Here is an 11,658-nt window from a genome sequence, read left to right as displayed (position 1 = left end):
ATGAACTACTAACTGTCCCCCGTTTTAATTGATGTGACATTTGAGCCATTTATCTCTGACATTTCAATGAAGGATGATTCTCAGCCTTGCCATTTACTTTTTTGTGCTATTTTCTAAGAGTCATTTGCATTTTTCCGCTCTAAACCTGCTTTTTGTCTCTCATTAGCTAATTAGAGAGCAACATGCACAATTAATAAAAATGAACATAACCTAGTTTGATATAGGCTTGATGAGGGATAATCAGAAAATCACTGTTTTCTTAATATTCATCAAAAATGATGTGAAGGGCTACCTGTGGTAAAAGGTGACTTCGATAAAGCCTTGTAACCTTTACCCACATACCAACATGTAGCCTACAGTGTGGGACAACTTATGTTCCCAGCATGGGGAGAATCAAGCTCAATTAATCAGCATATGATTGCAGTAAGCAGCCCCCTCTGCTGGATCTTCTGAGCCATACTGTTTGAAATCATTTTAATGCTGCATTCAGTGGCCAGACATTTATCATATGTGGCAGTAAGGGTGGATGTTTTTGCATGTGCTTTATTAATTTAGAGAGAAAAAAATTCTCAAATGTGCAAATTAAAAATTATTTAAAGACAACTTTTGTTTTTTGTCATCCTATATTTATTGTATATTCATTTTAATTACTGCTGGCACATCAAAGCTGTTTTGCACATTTAATATTTTGTTTGTACAGTCATGTACATTCATTCTGATAAGTACAAATAATTTATTTTAAAAACAGGAAATACTTTAGCCATGTGTTTAAATAAACGGCCTTAAGTGTGTGTGAGTGACATAACCTGATATACTAAAGGTTCCAGCCTCAATTGTTTTCCATAATGACACATATTTTCAATCTTTTTAAGATATCCTTTAAAAACACGGCTGTACTGATGACGACTGTTCCTTTGATTGTGAGCGGCATCATTGCCAAGGTGTGGTGCCCTGTCTGTGTTGGCAGCCGGGCTGATATCTTTTGTTTGAGACTCAAAGAGCTCTTTTTCCTGTTCAGTTTCCCTCACTATTTTTGTTTGTGTGAGGTGTTGATAGACTTATACGTTGCACAGTTTCCTTTTAGTGTACAGCACCAGATGTTTGTGAGAATAACAACCCTAACCTTTTTTTGTCATAATGACAGAAATTGTTTATTAGCAGTTTTGTCCATCCGGTAATGTTTGATTGTCATAGCTCAGTCATGTACTGCCTGTCTGTGTTTTGCTCTCTTTTCCTGTGTTCGCAATCTCACTCTCATGTTGGCGTGGGAGGAGTTGAAGTCATTTATGATATTAGATATTCTCTCGGAGAGCAGGAAAGTCCTGACAGACTGAACAACCACCATCCTCTCACACAGTGGTGTGTGTGAGTGTGCATTTTAATCAGGAGAAATGGCTCTGTGGGCCTCACATTGCACATCGAGGAGGTCTGGGTGTTCTCATTGTGTATACCCAGTGTACAGTAGAGTTATGTCTGTTCCTCTAAATCAAACCATGAAGCAGGCATTAAAAAGGCATCCTGTTATTTTGTTCTTTTTACTTTGACACTTTGTTATTCCACTTCTCTCAAAAGAATTATCCTGATCATCATATAAGCAATGCCGCAATCACAAAGACGTGACAAAATTTCTCTGTACCCTCTGGTGCCCACTTATTTAGTGTGCCTGTGTGCCTCTGTCCCTCCATCTCTGATATGATGTGGCTTCTCTATTTTACTGTTGACATAGTGCTATGAATGTCTGAGCACTTTGCAAATGAAGAGGCTTGAACTCCTGACAGGCAGTGTCGCCGGCACCATGACACACTGGCCCGCACATGCTGTGCGGCATAATGATGACATTAGGATCCAGTGATAATATCAGGACGCACTTCAGATAAATGACTGATAAACCAGGGGTTGTACCTCTCGTATTACACGCTTGACAGAGCAGCTAATCAGTGTCCAAGTGACTGCTATTACATAAATCATGAGCTCGACTTTGATGCATATTCCATCAGTGTTCCCTATTCATCACGTCATCTGGGGGAGACTCTCTGGATGACTGGCGCCCGGGCCAAAACACATTTTAAGAGCACATTATGTTTTCATTAGAATTTGATATGATCCATTCCAGTGTTGATTTGATTTTACGTGCTCGGGTCATTTGAAACTACCAAGGAGAGGGAGTGTATTGTTACACTGTGAAAGCTGTTTGAGGTGTCATTTTACTCTCACTGGCCACATTTACAGTAAAAATGCTTGTTGATAAACAGGATTGTTTCCTTCATATAATAATCAGATTTTATTAAAATTGCCTAAATTATCATTCCATTTTTATTTAATTACATTCAATCCACATTCTTGGTTAATTTACAGAACTGTCTTAAAATAAAGATTTCAGCTTTAAGAAGCTGAGCAGTGCATTATTGTTTTATTTAAAAATACAATCAAACCCCTTCAGAGATGAAGTTGGAAGGGAGATGTGGGGTGTTGAAGTGACTCACCATGTATGTTTTATTCTCCAGTATTGGGGTCAGAGGATGTGAAGGTGGGGGTGTTAATTTAATCCCCATTCTTACCCAGAGCATGGCCACACTCTCTAAGGAGCTTTATCTCTGACAACTGTGTCAAATTAGAGAGGCCACGAGCCCCTCATAAAGAATATGTCTGTCAGACTACATTGTTCCTGGCCTCTGAAATATACGGCCGAGAGAGACAAAAATAGAAGATAACGCTGTAGTCCCACAGTTGGACTTGGACATGATGAAATAATTTTCAAGCCATGTGATCCTGTCAGTGAGACAAACTGCTAATAAAACTGATGTCAACGTATTATTCTGTACCTCTGGTGCTTTGCTATTCATAGATTTCAATAAGTATTGTTGTAGTCACAAAGCCTACCTGTTCCGGCATTATTCCTGATTTTTGTGTGGTCTAATTCTTTTTTTAATATCTTTTATGCTAATAAAATGCTTGAACAGAGTTATTTAGAAAACTTTATTGGACATTAATTCATTCTAATTCAGCCAGGCTGCGTGTAATTGATGGGAGTGTTACATTCCATTAGCCATGGTACATAACTCTAGGTCAGTCCAGTCTGATAAGTGCCCATCATTTATCTCCCTGGTATCATTGCTGTCCCACAGTCAAACATGTAAAACAACTCTTAATGTTCTCCCTAGTCCCCTATGGGTGTTTCTCCCTGTTATCATCATTGCCTCTATTCTAGGGGGACTTCCTCTGGAGACAACATTTTCATAGACCTTTGACCTAAACCATATTTTCCATTTGAATGGTCTGACTAGTGAATATTTACAAGCATGTTTAATGTATAACAGATCTCATCTGTGAGTATCAGGAGCCATTTTCTGCTCAGTCAGGTTCTGGTGTTGGCCTTGGCCCCTTGCTTGAGGTAATATTGACCCCTCTTAAAAACAAAATGACCTGTGCCTCATTTAGGCCAAGTAGTATGCATACATATTGTACAAGTCCTAAGGGCATACATGTTTATAACAAGGAAAGCTAGTGGTCTCGAATGTAAACATCTTAGCACTGTAATATTATTGTATCAGTAAAGTCCCAGAAGGTGGTAGATTTAATAATGTGGGTGGATTATATAAGAGAGAGAAATAAAGCAGTAATTTGAAATTGTTTGGGGACCTTTTGTGTCAATGGTTATGGAGGCTAAGGGACAATTTCATTCCCTCAGGCCACTGTTAAAAAGGCAATGACTTTTCTTGTACATGCAGTGCATTTTGGAATCTACATGCGTTACTAGCACCAAAGGCTTTTATCATGTGATTAGTAATACATAATACATTTGATTCTATTATCATGCATGGAGAAAAAAATTGAATGAAGATGGTGAAAGGAAGAACACATTGATGATGAATAACGTCTGCAGTGAAGTGCTTGAATATACATTAAATAGTGAAACAGATCGCAGTTTGCCTTCTCCGGTGCTTGTACAACCACAGGGTTTTTAATCTCTTTCTTGCCGATGAAAGTCCCAGTAATTGCTATATTTCCCTTTTTGTTTCAAGGACCTTTGATGATCCCTTGGCTTGCATCAGAGGGCAAAGTCATTAGTGGAGAAATGAGCTCAAGTGAAGAGAAAGAGATTGCGGGGCTCCCAGCATGATTGGAAACTTTGCCTCACATTGCATCCTAATTTGAATTCAATTTTCAATGTATATGTGATAGATAAGGACAATTAGAAAATGTGTACTTAGAAAAATTGGTGACTCTAACCCCACCCCTATTTAGCATTGTTAAGCAGTGTATTAACATGTAATAAATGGTTTATACCACACTATAATGCAGTTGAAAGCAGGTATATGGACATTTTTTAAATGTTTATTAATATACAATATATTTCAACAATTATAGCTTCCGCTATGAATATGTATGACTGTATACTCAGTCCTCCCCTTCCCCCAGTCTGACGCCCCTGCTCACAAATATATTAAATTAAATATATATTGAACATTTATATCTGCTTACAACTACATTATACTGTGTTATACAGTAAACCATTTATTAAATGTTTATATAAGACTATAAAGCACAGAAACAAATATAACTCCCTTTGTGGGCTTCTATAAGTAGATACTGTTGTATAAACAAATTATGAATGACAAAGTAGTAAGACACATTTGTAATAATACAAATATGTAATTATAGAGGAAGTTATTATTGTTGACAATTAGTGTATATTAGTAAAAATTCAAAACTGTCCTTATATCAGCTAACAATTACATTGTAGTGTGTGTTATTTAATGTTTATTTTATACTACTGGGGGGACAATCTTTTTTTAAGTTATTGATTTAAATGTACTCTAACAGTTAAAAATGTATTTTATACTTTAGATTTGACATACTGTAACAGACAACAATTGCCAGCCATATGGCATAATAAATATATATAGAGGAGTTACATTTCACAGTAGCTAAACCGACAATATGTTCTATGGTATAATGCTGCAATCATCATCAAGTTGTTCAGGGAGGGAGTAGGGGGTGCAGGGACATGTGAAATATGAAATGCTGTCAATCAAACTGCGGTATACAACACACTGTTGCGGTTGGGTGACAGTGGTTCTTTCATGTAAATCACAGACATTAGAAATAAAAGACAGGCCTGTTGACTTGTTTCATGCTGGGAATCGTTGGCCCAGCATGTGTTGCTCTGTCTGTGCTTCACTCTCCTGTGGAACCGCTGTCCCTTGGGTCCTAGCACTGCTCCCTGGGGTGCACTGCATATAATTACCCACAATCCACCCTGAAACAGCTCTCATTTACAGTAATCAACAGTCTGCACTTCAAAGGATTCATGTGGCATCAGACACCAAGAGCCAGTGTGTGTTATTACAAATTGTTATTATTGCCTCACAGTTACCTTTAGATACTGAAGCTGATGACTGTGGTAACTAAGGAGACTATGAGATTGCTGCACATTATTATTATCATTTCTTTGGCCCATTAAGGGCTGATGAGGGCAAAGATGGTATCCTATATGCTGTTAACAACTTCAAAGCAGCCTTAGTTCAATATAAGGTCTGAACAACAGCAGCTAAAGCATCAGATGTCTAATATTATACAGGAGGGTGTGAGGAGAAATGGGGGGGGTAAGCTTCATCAAGGGCTTAAATTTACATGACTAACAAATTCAGACTGCAAGTAAGAAATGCAAGATCATTTGATCATTTGGCAGACATGATGGTGGTCTGTGTGATAATGGTCATTATCATAAACCGGAGCCATCATTAGGCTTGATTTCAGATAATGGTCAGTGTGGAAACCGTTTTATACAAAGAAAAGCCTCTCCCCATTAAAGACATATTAAGTGAATTAACTCACATCATGAGTAGGGAACCACTGTGTGGTATTGCCTGGAACATAATGTGCTTATAATGTGAAGTGATTTCTCCTGACTGGAGACAAGTCAGCCAGTTTACATTCCCAATAATTTGCTTTAACCTTGCAGCATTCAGCCCTTTCAGTACATACAAAAAAGTATTTTTATTTTTGTACCCATATAAATCCATACGAATCATTCATATTATAATATATATATAAATTATAGTGTATATCACACAATTTATTAGAAGTATGATCTGTAAAACATTAGAATTACAATTAAATATGAAGATACAATGTTTTTGTTTTGTCACAAATGGTCATGTCCGATTTCAAATGCTACTGTATTTTTTGTGCATAGTAACATTGTAGTCCATATAATGTTTTGTACATGGCATGAATGTCATATACACTACAAAACCTGTATGTGGTACTAAACTAACGTAAAGCAAATTGTGTGAACTATTATTAGTAATCAGTTATGCTTATTAAATTGGCCATAGTCATGCAAATCAAAATATGTAAACATGCATGTTCATAAATAAAGTTTGTATATGATACAATATATAACTCTTGCAGATTTCGTTTTTAATATGGATAGACGTGTGCACGTGCAAATATACACTATATACCTCAGTAATTCAGTAATTCAAATATGATTCTTCAATTTACCTCTTGGCAAAATGGCTGCTGTGCATCCAGAGAGACCACCTTCAGACATGACATCCTCGGCTCTCTAGTGGGCATAGCGGCGTCCTCCACAGAAGCTGCCTCTGACCCTCTGGCACTGCTGGGCCTCATCATTGCCGGTCCATTAGGGATGCTGGAGCAGGTCTCCAAACGGGCATGGCTGCACCACATTACTCCTACCCCTCACTGCTGGCAGGTCCCCTAGGGGCCAGGTCATGTCATGGCATGGGTGCCCTGTGAGTGAGCTTGTACCAGGTCTGCCCTTGACATGCCCCCCACTCTCCTTCTCCTCCTCTATAGAGAAGGGAGAGCAGACCGTCCGGATGGGGCACTGGGGGTGCCAGCTGGTGCCAGCTGCGAGGGGAGATATCCAAGGTGGCAGACACCTGTCCTAACTCGCGCCCCCCAGCTCCCACAATGCATCTGGTGCGGCCCCGCAGACCCATCGTGGGGAAATGAGGCGCTAACCTTGAGGAGAAATGCTCTCAGCGTCACATTAAGAGAGGCCCTAATTGCTGAGCGCTAGCACTGCCAAATGACATTAGGATGTGCTGTCGTTTACTTTAACATAATGGCTCAGCGTGTTTTTTGGCTAAACTTCCTTTGCTTCTCTGAGGTGTTTCACCACAGTGGCCATTTTGGTCCTGTCATGACCAATCAGCGGAGGACTTGAGGATGATACGATTCTTGAGGACAATAATTTTAAAGACAGTTGAGAGTTGGGCATTCAGATGTTAAATTGAGCTCTATGGTGGGAAAAAACAGAGCAGAGGGCCACATCACCACTCCATACTATGAACTCACTATACCATGTAAATGGCTGCCATTTGTGAAATAGCAAGTGCATTAACTGTACAGGCCGGGTGAGTGATTGTATTATTTATTCCCTTTTCTTATCAAACCACATGCTTGTATGGCTTGTCGTTTCAAAGAAATACTAACACAGTCCACTCAGTGTGATTAAATTACACAAGCATGCTCATTACATTATGCATACTGTAATAAGAATAGCCCTGACCGGTCTGTAGCAGCATTGCAAGCTCCGCAGAGAATGATCACATGTTTCGCTGCTGTACTAGATTTTTGGGGCACCCATTAGCAGAACAAAAATCACCTTTGATTTAATGAAAGGTCCTCATTTGCTTACCGGCTCCCCTCACTTATGGGCACATGGTTAAATTAAGCACCCCCACCACCACCACCACCCCACCCCCATCTTTGCCTCCGTTCGAAGGAGACACCGTCCCCTCTCCTGCAGTATAATGCTGTGATGATTCTATGATCTGGTGTTTCAAGTCTGCAGGAGTGTCAGAAATCTACTGCAAGGTGCTTCTAATTGCAGATACACCTCAGCACTTGAAAGTAATGAATGTGAGCATGGTGAAACCTCCAAGGATCAAACGCTAGTAATACATCATCAGTTCTGAAAAGGGTAATTCGTTTCCCTTCGCCAAGCAAAATATTAGAAGTTCAGATAGGGGGTTTTATTATTAATTTATTCTTCCCCCAATACATGATTTTGTAATTGAAGTGCTATGAATAAAGTAACCCATATATCTTAGCGAGCCACTATGCATCCGTTGACTAGATGTGGGATTTGAGTGTGTAAATATTGTCTGTAGCGAGTCGCAACAAGGCTGATTCTTCCTCAAACACACTTTGGTGAAATGTTTGATTGGATTTTGAGGCATGTATTTCCCAAGATCATAACAAATCATACTTTATTGTCTCATCTTAGATCTATAGTGTTATTTACTGTACTTCTAGCAAGCTTATCTCTATGATTTTGTTTGAAGTTTTGTTCAGATAAAGGCTCCTACTGTTGGCAAGTCTTTTTTAAGTCTTAAAGTCTTACCTTGAACAGATCTTTTTTTTTATTCAAGAAGGTATTTGTAGCATTTTCCATCCCCATACACTCAGCAGTGTGCATGCATACAATCCAAATGTTATTTCTAAATGTTGCTTCACCTGATCCCTCCGAAGAGTATCACCTCCAATGGCCATGGGGTTATCGTGCCGCAGGGACCCAGTCAAAATAAGTCCGCCAGTTCACTAGAAGATGGCCTCTTACTGCTGGTTGACCCTTGCGGCCACCAAGCTGTTGACCCCAGGAACGCAGGGGTAAGAAGTTCAAAGCCCAGCTGTCCGTGCGTGATCTCTTCGTCTAGGCCACGGTCGTGCGCCGCGGGGCCACTTCCCCCCGCTGCCTGAAACCGGTCTTCACTCAAACTGAATCAGGATATGCTATGCTCCTTCAATGGTGCCCTAAACTGCCGAAACTCAGTTGAGCGCAGAGTGTTTGTGTGTTCGCGGGATGTAATTTACGGCCTTGTGTTGAATGCGAGCTACCAACCTTGTGCAGGGACCAGTGTTGCGGCTGCTCATGGCATCTGCTCACACAGCCACTGAGGAACAAGCATAACAATGTGCCATTCATGGGCCAGATGATGTCCAACTGCGAAGAAGAAGATTGGACAGGAAGGGTAGGAGAAGGGCAAAAGAGACAGGAGAGGTTGATGGACTTTACAAGAAAAACAAAAAAAAACAAAACACTAAAATCACAGAAAAAGAAGCTGAATGTTTCTATGAGGAATCACAGTAACATGAATGCAATTCATTTCATGGCATATTTATCGCATACTTACTGCTGTACAGGCTGTCACTAGATTACTTACATAATCAATTCCTTGTTATTTAAATGTAGAGACAAATCAGAGTTGTGGTCTGCAGTTAGAACCAGGTCTCAGCGACCTGTCATCTGTGGTGTACAGTTAGGAGGTGGCTAACCCCTAGGGGGAGGAGAGAAAGTGCTGGGGGGTCTGAGGTGTAAAAACCCAGGAATTTCAGGGGCTGATAAATGAGGCTCTTCCTAACTGCATATGGTATGTGTTTTAAACTGACTCCCCCTCGGCCCTCCTTGTAGCCAGTCATCCTTCATGAGGAGTTCAGCGGCCCTGTGCTGTACATTGGGGCCCTGTTTTGTTGCCAAGACAGGCCCCCTGCATAGGCTGCATATGGGACTGTATGACGTCTGGCTTGGCTGGCTTTCATGGATTGTTATAGTGGTGTTATGAAGGCTTCACATTGGGTCATAGTTAATTTACACTGACTTTGTAAGCTATTAGTTTTACAAAGAAATCGGTTTGTCACTCAGAATATACACCTGCTACCTGAGAATAACAGAAGTAAAATTACAATATTTCTAAAAGAAAAACAGCCAAAAGGCGTAGAATTAAATGACATCTGTCTGACAGTTTGTTAATGTGATCTTGAAGTAAGAAGAAAACAGCTTTAACACCACCTTCCTTTAAATTGAGTATGTAAGTATGTAGCCACTCTCTATACAAAGGGCAGTACATGAACATGACACTATGATGTTTCACAACATCAACAGCAGCACTCGTAAATTGTAACTAGTGACAATATTGTGACCTTTTTGGTGCAATGAGCACTTAGTATAGGTGATTTCTGCACGTAATAGCCGTCTATTGGTCACAGTGGTTGCTCACCGTCCTGTTCAGTAGTCTTTTAACCAGCCAGCCGGACACATATGCCCCCCAGTTATTCCACAGGACCTTTACCTCCTCTCTCATAATAGCACCCCACTCTCTCAGTCTTTCCAATGTATTCTACTCATTGTTTACTGTACATGCGGGTCCAGAGTAATAATAAATAAGGAGTGTGTGTGCCGTGCCAACATGATTGATTACGACAGGGAGGCAAGGTCAGGATGGAGGAACAGGCTAGGGCTGTCCGACTCATTGAGTTAACACTGTATCCGTATTGTATGAATGTCACCAGCGATCCTGTGATTTATTACTACAGCCACTGCTCAATTCTCCTTTTCTACCTCCCCCTTCTTTTGGTACCTGACCGAGATACAGGATATGAACAGAAGTGTAGACAAAATCCAGCATGTCAGTGAGCAGGTTACATCTGTATTGGAAATATTTTCTATTTAAATAATTTGTTTGAATTACCAAAACATTGATGGACAATTAGGCAGAAAAAGCAACAACTTTGGATCTTTCAAACTTATGTTCATTTCTATTTTTTACACATTTGTTTCAGGATTTATATTTTGGTAATTCAGACATAGCATTCCCTCAGTAAACTTAATGTGCCGTCCATATGAAGCCATGACAAAAAACAAGAGATACACTCCCGCACAAACATACACATCAACATTATACTTGCACACAGCCCCTCTGCACAATAACAACAACAAGAAAAAAAATCTGAAAGGACTGACTGAATTGTTTATTTGCTTGAATAACACACCAAAAAAGTCATTGTCACTTTCAACAATATATACTGAACTACTCTTTCCTTTCAGAGGATCTAACCTTTCGTCTTGGACTGAATACACAATGCCCCTCTGGACCTCTGGACTGCTCACTCTTTAGTGCATGTCAAGAAGACACCAGTCTGGACTATTTCCTCTGGGAGGTGGGTAAGCAAGCGCCACGCTCTGTCAGTTAGCGTAAAATGTTTCAGACTGAAGATGGATGGAGACGACGTGTCACTATGGCTCAACCGGGCTTTCACTGCTGCCATGGCCATGTCCTGGTCACATCAACCCAAGCGACCGAATCGCTAGGACCTGTCCTTCCTTTTGAGTTAGCATATACACTACATGACAGAGCTTGTGGCCTTCACTCACTCAGGGCAGCAAAAAAAAAAAAAAAGACTCTTTTGGTACGACAGGTCGTCAGGATGAAACAGAATACTTTCACTGATTTATTTTGTTTTAGCACACTTTCACTCTTTTGATAGAAAAAGAAATATTGTATAATGTCAACAAGAAGTTATTTAAATTTCAAAACTTCAGGTGAGAGAGCAGTAATGTCGCTGATATTTTGGCACGGCTTGATATCCAATCACAGAACACTACAGTTAAAACAAACCAGCAGAACTAGAAAAACTTGAAGGGGTCTGACGAGGGAGGACCTTGACATGGAAAGTCTTGGAGTGCTGACCTCGTCATTTGACCTCCCCAAATATGTTTCCACAGGCAATTCCATAACTCTCCAGCCAACATTTAAATGCTTCCTGTTTGACAGGAAGTTCCACATCACTCTGTGGGACCAGGGCTAGTGCTCAACTGTGCGAAACGGCAGCATGCAGAAC

The sequence above is a fragment of the Perca fluviatilis genome, chromosome 19 (assembly GCF_010015445.1).
Source record: "Perca fluviatilis chromosome 19, GENO_Pfluv_1.0, whole genome shotgun sequence".
Lineage (NCBI taxonomy): Eukaryota > Metazoa > Chordata > Actinopteri > Perciformes > Percidae > Perca > Perca fluviatilis.
Note: the sequence above shows the minus strand (reverse complement) of the source record.